Source organism: Macrotis lagotis, chromosome X (genome assembly GCF_037893015.1).
Source record: "Macrotis lagotis isolate mMagLag1 chromosome X, bilby.v1.9.chrom.fasta, whole genome shotgun sequence".
Taxonomy (NCBI): domain Eukaryota; kingdom Metazoa; phylum Chordata; class Mammalia; order Peramelemorphia; family Peramelidae; genus Macrotis; species Macrotis lagotis.
This window is the reverse complement of record NC_133666.1, coordinates 526,964,876-526,972,734: the sequence shown is the minus strand read 5'-3', so window position 1 is coordinate 526,972,734 and position 7,859 is coordinate 526,964,876.

Below are 7,859 nucleotides of genomic sequence, written 5' to 3'. Positions count from 1 at the left end.
AAGCCAGGGAGTCAAAGATTTTTCAATAAATCAATAGATATTTATTAAGCATCTATTATGTGCCAGACACTATACTAAGTACTGGGACTACAAAAAAGGGAAAAGACAGCCCCTGTCTTTCAGTGTAATGGGGGAAACAGCATGCAAATATTATATAAAGCAAGCTACATTCAGGTTAAAGATACTGGAGGGAAGGTACTGGAATTTATAGGGTTTGGGAGAGAGATCAAGAAAGAGCTCAGACGGTTAATAATCTATTTTTTGGGGCAAGGCAATAGGGTTAAGTGACTTGCCCAAGGTCACCCAGCTAAGTAAGTTTGAAATGTTTGAGGTCACATTTGAATTCAGGTCCTCCTGACTCCAGGGCCAGTGCTCTATATACTGCACTACCTAACTGCCCCACTAATCTATTTTTAATGTGAGACAAGTTTCTAATTGTGTACAATAACTTAACTAAGTTTTACAGATAAAAGTGAACCAAAAAGAAAGCCTGAAGGGTCTATTTTGATAAAAAATTGATAATGAACAAATCAATTATCTTTATAAATTAATGCTTCTTAAATTTGTGAAGGCTATTTCTTTGCAAGTTTATTTTATAAAATCAATTTATTTTTTTCTATAAGGAAACACAAAGCTAAACTGCAGGCTTCTATGCTTGAAAGATTATAAATAACAAAATACTAATATCATCATCATTAGACTTTAATGGTATTAGTGATCCTTCATTAATGATGCTAACTAAAATTTATATAGTACCTACTATGTACTAGATATCATGCTAGGCACTTAGTAAAATATCATCTTTTCTGACCTTCACAATATCCATGGAAGGTAGGGGTCATTATTATTTCCACTGTAAAACTGAGGAAATTGAAGTTAAATGGCTAGACAGGTAGTAAATGTTGGAAGTTTGATTTGAACTTGCATCTTCCAGATTCCTAGCCCAGTGCTCTATCCACTTTACCATCTCCACTAATCCTAATACTAATAAAGTGGCTTACAGGTGACCCTGGGTTTTTGAATATTTTTCCCCTAACAATAGTGCAGGCTTTGTCAAATTCTACCAAACTGGAAAGACATCAAGTATAGGACTTATGTTGGATGGTCTGTATGTCTGTGGCCTGGTCTTCAAGGACCAATCTGATTGAATTCATGGGAGTTCACCACTTACTTGGTTGCAGGGAAGTGCATATTTCAATTATAGAAAATCTTGAAGAAGTATAGACCAAATAGGAGTTACACTCTGAACCAATAGTAGAATACCATATAAACAAAATCATGGATCCTTAGAGTATGGAGATTTAAGTAATTATACTATTAACTACCAAGTCCCTTTATTGGTTCCTTGTTACTGGGAGAAGGGAGAAAATGGGACCAGTTAGATGATGTTATTGATAGATTTCTGTATGTTGAGTAAGGAAACTCTGAATTAAAATGCTGTCTCTTACTATTACTCTTATTATTTTATTATTAGTTGTGTAACCTCAGATAATTAAAATCTATCTAAGCTTCCTCTCCAAAAGACAGGGGATCCCTTCCAGCACCAAGCCTTGATCCTATATCAGAAAGACCTCTCAGGTACCTGCTAAGCATCAGGACCTAGGATCAGATCTGGTCACAGAAAAATTATCTTTTTGACAGAACCAATTCAGTTCATATTCTTAGTTCACTTCTTCAGTTCAAAGAAAGAAATCAGTGCTGATGAAAATACATAGATAGGAACTCATTCTCTTGCAACAGAATCTGCCTCTCTTCTTCTTCTTCTTCTTCCTCCTTTCTTCTTCTTCCTCCTCCTCCTCCTTCTTCCTCTTTTCTTCTTCTTCCTCCTTTCTTCTTCTCCCTCCTCCTCCTCCTTCTTCTTTCTTCTTTCTTCAATAATGGGTAAGGTCTGACACAAACAAAAGTGTCTTAAATTGTTTCCATGAAAGATGCCCCATTTTATTTTAATTATACTTGACATTATATTGTTGTTGGCATGCTTTGCATAAAGAACAGATTCTCATGTAGACATTATTTACTCTAACATTCTTTCTGTACTGGGGTCTATTTTATATATTTCCATTCATGTGTGAATAAGTCATGAGTATGGAACTGCGTTGAAGGGTTTTTAAGAATCAAACTCACTCAGTCAGCATTTATTAAATACTGACAGTGTCAGGACTAGGCTAAGCAACATGAATACAAAGAAAGGCAAAAATATGATTCTTGCCCTCAAGGAGCTCATATTCTAATGGAGGAGGCAACATTCCAATAACTATGTACATGCAAGACACAGACACACACATATATGTATATATAATATAAGTGAAAGTAGTCTTAGAGGAAAATACAGATAACTCAATCAGTGATTACCAAATAAGCAATAAGTTGTCTTTTTCACTCCTGGGACTTTTTGGCACATTTCTTTTTTCCTGTATATTCAATATATTTATTATTCAGTTGTTTCAGTTGTGTACAAAACTTTCTGACTCCATTTGGGGTTTTCCTGACAGAGATACTGAAGTGGTTTGTCATTTCTTTCTTCAAGTCTTTTTACAGATGAGGAGATTGAGACAGAGTTAAGTGATTTGTCTAGGGTCACCCAGCTGGTAATTGTCTGAGGCTGAATTTGAACTCAGGTTTTCTTGACATCAGGGTCAATATTTTTGTTTTTGCTTTTGTTCAAGATAATATAAATTGTGAATGGTTTGTAAAAGTACACAAGCACTTATTTTGGCTATATTTGGAAGGTTTACTGGTGTTCTCATCCTTTGACTATAGGTGTGTAATATCTTTGGTTAAGAAAGTAGAATTGAGATTTCATCTGTCTTCCAGGGATGGAGGGAAAGAAACAATCTCCCCGGACCCATAACCTCAAACCAAGGGACATGAATGTGTTGACACCTACAGGGTTCTAAATCTCCCTTTTCATATGAGCAATGTTGTTTTCCCTGGTGATCCTGTTATATAGAGAGAGTATCTTACATTTTTCTTTTTTTCCATCCATCTTGCACTTGACATAGGAAAGATGTCATTCATTTACATTTCTAAAGAGGATGATATTTCTGGGGAGTTGGTGATTGTTTCTTTAAATTTGTAACAACGCCTAAATCTTTCTAATGCAGGAAGATGTATTCTGTAATGTCCCAAAGTTGGTTTAAATAACTCCTCAGAGTACAGTTGAGTACAGCCAATTACTGAACTACAGAACTAAATTAATTGTAGGGGGCAAGGGAAATAAAACCTAGTAGACTTTGTTCTGCATCTTTATCCAAGAAAAAAAAAAAGATTTCATCTGAGGGGAAGTGATTTGTTGGTAATTCATGTATCCCCTTCAAACATTTGAGCCAAGAATTATGACTCTTTTCCTTCCCTGTTCTTTTCCAGTTTTATAAAGAAGAGCTCTCCCTTGACATAACTTTTACTTTCATTCTATTTAATGCATGCATTCAATATCTGTTGTGTGTTTGCTCTCCCTTCTAATTTAGTTTTGTTGAACTTGGATGATATAAGTGATTAGAAATTTTTCACATCTTAACTTCTTTGAATATTCTCTCTTTCATGTGATTCCTTTGACTTTTAAGTCTCTGTGAGTTTTAAGTTAGGTGGTACAGAATGCCACTTCTGGAATCAGGAAGACTCATCTTGTGAATTCAAATCTGGTCATGGAGTCAAACACGACTAGACAACAACCAAAAAATATTCTGTGTAGTTAAGTTTTTCATAAATGAACTATTTCATTCATTACACTATTAACTTCTCAAATCAACTTAAGCTTTTGCTTTCAGATACTAAATAAGAAAATCTAAAATTTTTAATAATTTTTATTTTCTGACTCTCTTCTACCCATCTGTTTACTATTTTTGTCTTTATCTGTGTGATAGAATGCTCAAGTTTGAATAGAAAGTGCAGTAACGTTTGTCAGCTAGTTACTGATGTAATCTTTCAGAGCTCTTCTGCAGGCTTCAATAACCTTACCAAGTTCCTTTGGCCATCAATGTGTTTGAAGTCTGTTCTTAAGTATTACTTGATAGTTGTTATTAGTACCTCCCTACCATGAAATGCTGGCCATCTAAAAAATCACTTTTTGGATTGTTGAAAAAGAGTGTTTGCTTTGCCCAGTGTGTTATCTTAATAAAACTCTATTAGTCTTTGACCTACTTCATTTAATACTCCAAGATCCTGTTTCATTTTGTATTCTAAGAACAAATTTGTCTATTATTCCAATCATTTAATTTACTACTTTAACATCTAATCCCCTTTGATAAATGTGATATCTTTTTATAGATATTATTTCAAGTAGATCTTCTTAGAATTTATCAACTTTTTGCCTCTTCAACTTCAGTGGTTGGTTGAATTGGTTGGTTGGTTGGTTGATTCTTATCCTTTGTTATTGAAGAAGACCAAAATGACATCACTATGTTTGAGAAAAATTACTATGACTGACTGTGGCTGATCAGGTCAACATAAATTCAGAATACCCTATCACAGGTTGGGCATAAATCATCCATATGAATCCCTGGGGTAGGTACTCTAATCTTATGAACATCACATTTCTTTTGAGGTACTTCAATTCTGCCTTCCTCATAGAGTGCAGCATCCTCACTGATGAGGGCACACCATGCTGGGTGGTCCTGGGTCAGTGTCTCCCATGATGTACAGTCAATTCTAAAGTTCTTCAATTTGATCTTCAGGGTGTCTCAGTATTGCTTCTTCTGACCCACTTGTGAGTGCTTGCTCTGTGTGAGTTTTCCATTAAATGTGTTTTTGGCAAGCATAAAACTTGTATTCTAATAACATGTCCAGCCCATCATAGTTGCACTCACTGTAGTAATGTTGGAATGCTAGGCAGTTACTGGTACCAGTGTCTGTATCTTCTCCTACTATGTGATCATTAGAATCTTCCCAAGACAATAAATGAAAGTAGTTCAGTTTTCTGACATGGTGCTGGTAGACTGTCTAGGTTTCACAGGTATAGAGCAATCAGGTCAGCACAATGGCTCTGTAGACCTTCAGTTTTGTAGTCAGTCTAATTCCTCTTCTCTCCCACACTTTCTTTCAAAGTCTCCCAAATACTGAGCTACTTCTGGCAATGGTGTGTGTCAACCTCATTGTTAACCTCATTGAACCTCCTTGGAAAGGGTATTGCCAAGGTAAGTGAACTTGTTCACAGTATTCAAAACCTTATTTGCTGTAATCAATGGTTCCACATATGGATGATGTGGTGCTGGCTGATGGAGCATTTGTGTTTTCTTAGTGTTAATTGTTAGACCAACAAGCAGCAGAGAATTGATTCATACAGCTTCAGAGGCTGCATTAAGTGCACAATCATCTACAAACAGAAGATCATGTACTAACACTCCCTCCATTTTGTTCTTGACTTGTAGCCTTTTCAAGTTGAATAATTTGCCATCAGTGCAGTAGCTGACCTTGAGGCCATGTTCATCTTCGGTGAAGGCATCTGATAACATGGCTGAAAACATCATGCTAAAAAAGTATGGAGCAAGGACAGACCCTTGTTTCACTCCATTGGTAACTGGGAAATCTTGAGAGCATCATGAACTTCTCTGGGCAACAAAATTTTGACATAATTTTCCATAAACCCACATAACTGATGATATTAAAGGCATTGGACAGGCCTACAAATATTGTATACAAATTTCTGTTCTGTTCCTGGCATTTTTCCTGGAGTTGTCAGGCAGCAAACACCACATCGACTTCTCCTCAACCCTTTCTGAAAACACACTGACTCTCAAGGAGATGAACATCTTCCAGGTGAAGGAACAGCCTATTGAGAACTCTACCAAGAATTTTACCAGCAATGACTAAAAGAGAAATACCCCTGTGGTATTGTCACTATCTATTCCCTTTATCTTTATAGAGATGAACAATGGAGGCATTCTTGAATACTTTAGGGATAACCTCTTCATGACATTTAACCTGGAAAATTTGAGTCAGTTTTTGGATGAGCAATGGATCCCCCCACCTAGTAGATTTCAGCTGTAATAAAATCAGCACCAGGGACTTTACCATTTGAAAGGAGCCGAATGGCATTCAAAACCTCTTCTTCAGTTGGAACTTCAGCTCAGGACTGATTGACTTCAACATAGGATAAATGATCAATGGCTTCTGCATTGATTAATGATGGGGTTTTTTTTGGATGATAGTCTGTTAAGAACATTATAGAAGTGTTCAGTCATCTCTCTAAGATCATGACCCTATTGTTAATCAGTGTAGATCCATTAGCACTGAGTAGTTGAGATGCAGTGCATAAATAGCCTTCAGGACGTCACAAAATCATTTTGATTTATTACTGTCTTCATAAAATTGAATTTCATCTGCCTTCTTACTGAATCAAGAATCCTACATCTCTCTAAACTTCACTTGTACTTTTGATGGAAATTAAATGCTGCCTTCATAAACTATTCTTCTAGTAAACTCTATGGAGTTCTTGCTTTTCATTTAGCAGCCTCTGTATTTCCCCATTATTTTAATCAAGCCAGTCTTGTTGTTTGCAAGTGTTCTGGCCCAGATGAGCAAATGCAGTGCTGTAAACCAGGTCTCTGAAAGCTACCCACTCTTTTTCGGCTCCACCCTTCCTCCCCCACCCTTTTTTTTTTTAAAGAAAGAATTTATTTTGAGTTCTACAATTTTTCCCCTATTCTTGCTTCCCACCCCCCCAGAAGGCAGTCTGTTAGTCTTTACATGGTTTCCATGGTATACACTGATCTAAGTTGAATGTGATGAGAGAGAAATCATATCCTTAAGGAAGAAAAATAAAGTATAAGAGACAGCAAAATTACATATTAAGATAATAGTTTTTTTTCTAAATTGAAGGTAATAGTCTTTGGTCTTTGTTCAAACTCCACAATTCTTTCTCTGGATACAGATGGTATTCTCCATTGCAGATAGCCCAGAATTTTCCCTGAGTGTTGCACTGATAGAATGAGTAAGTCCATCAAGGTTGAACATAACCCCCCATGTTGCTGTTAGGGCATATAGTGTTTTTCTGGTTCTGCTCAATTCACTCAGCATCAGTTCATGAAAATCCTGCCATGCTTCCCTGAATTCCCATCCCTCCTGGTTTCTAATAGAACAATAGTGTTCCATAACATACATATGCCACTGTTTGTTAAGCTATTCCCCAATTGAAGGACATTCACTTAATTTCCAATTCTTTGCCACCACAAACAGGGCTGCTATGAATATTTTTGTACAAGTGATGTTTTTATCCTTTTTCATCATCTCTTCAGGGTATAGATCCAGTAGTGGTATCGATGGATCAAATGGTATGCATATTTTTGTTGCTCTTTGAGCATAATTCCAAATTGCTCTCCAGAAAGGGTGGCTGAGTTCACAGCTCCACCAACAATGCATTAGTGACCTGGGTTTTCCCACATCCCTTTCAACATAGATCTTTTTCCTTTCTGGTCATATTGGCCAGTCTGATAGATGTGAGGTAGTATCTCAGAGATGCTTTAATTTGCATTTCTCTAATAAGTAGTGATTTAGAGCAATTTTTCATATGACTATGGATCACTGTTATTTCCTCTTCTGCAAATTGCCTTTGCATATGACCATTTGTCAATTGGGGAATGGCTTTTTTTTTTAAAAAAATTTGACTCAGTTCTCTGTATATGTTAGAAATGAGTCCTTTGTCAGAAATACTAGTTTTAAAAATTGTTTCCCAATTTATTACATTTCTTTAGATCTTGGTTACAGTAGTTTTGTCTGTAGAAAAGCTTTTTAATTTAATATAATCAAAATTATCTGGTTTGTTTTTTATTGATATTCTCCATCTCTTCCTTGGTCATAAACTGCTTCCCTTTCCATAAATCTGATAGGTATACTACTCCTTGGTCATCAAGTTTGCTTATAAT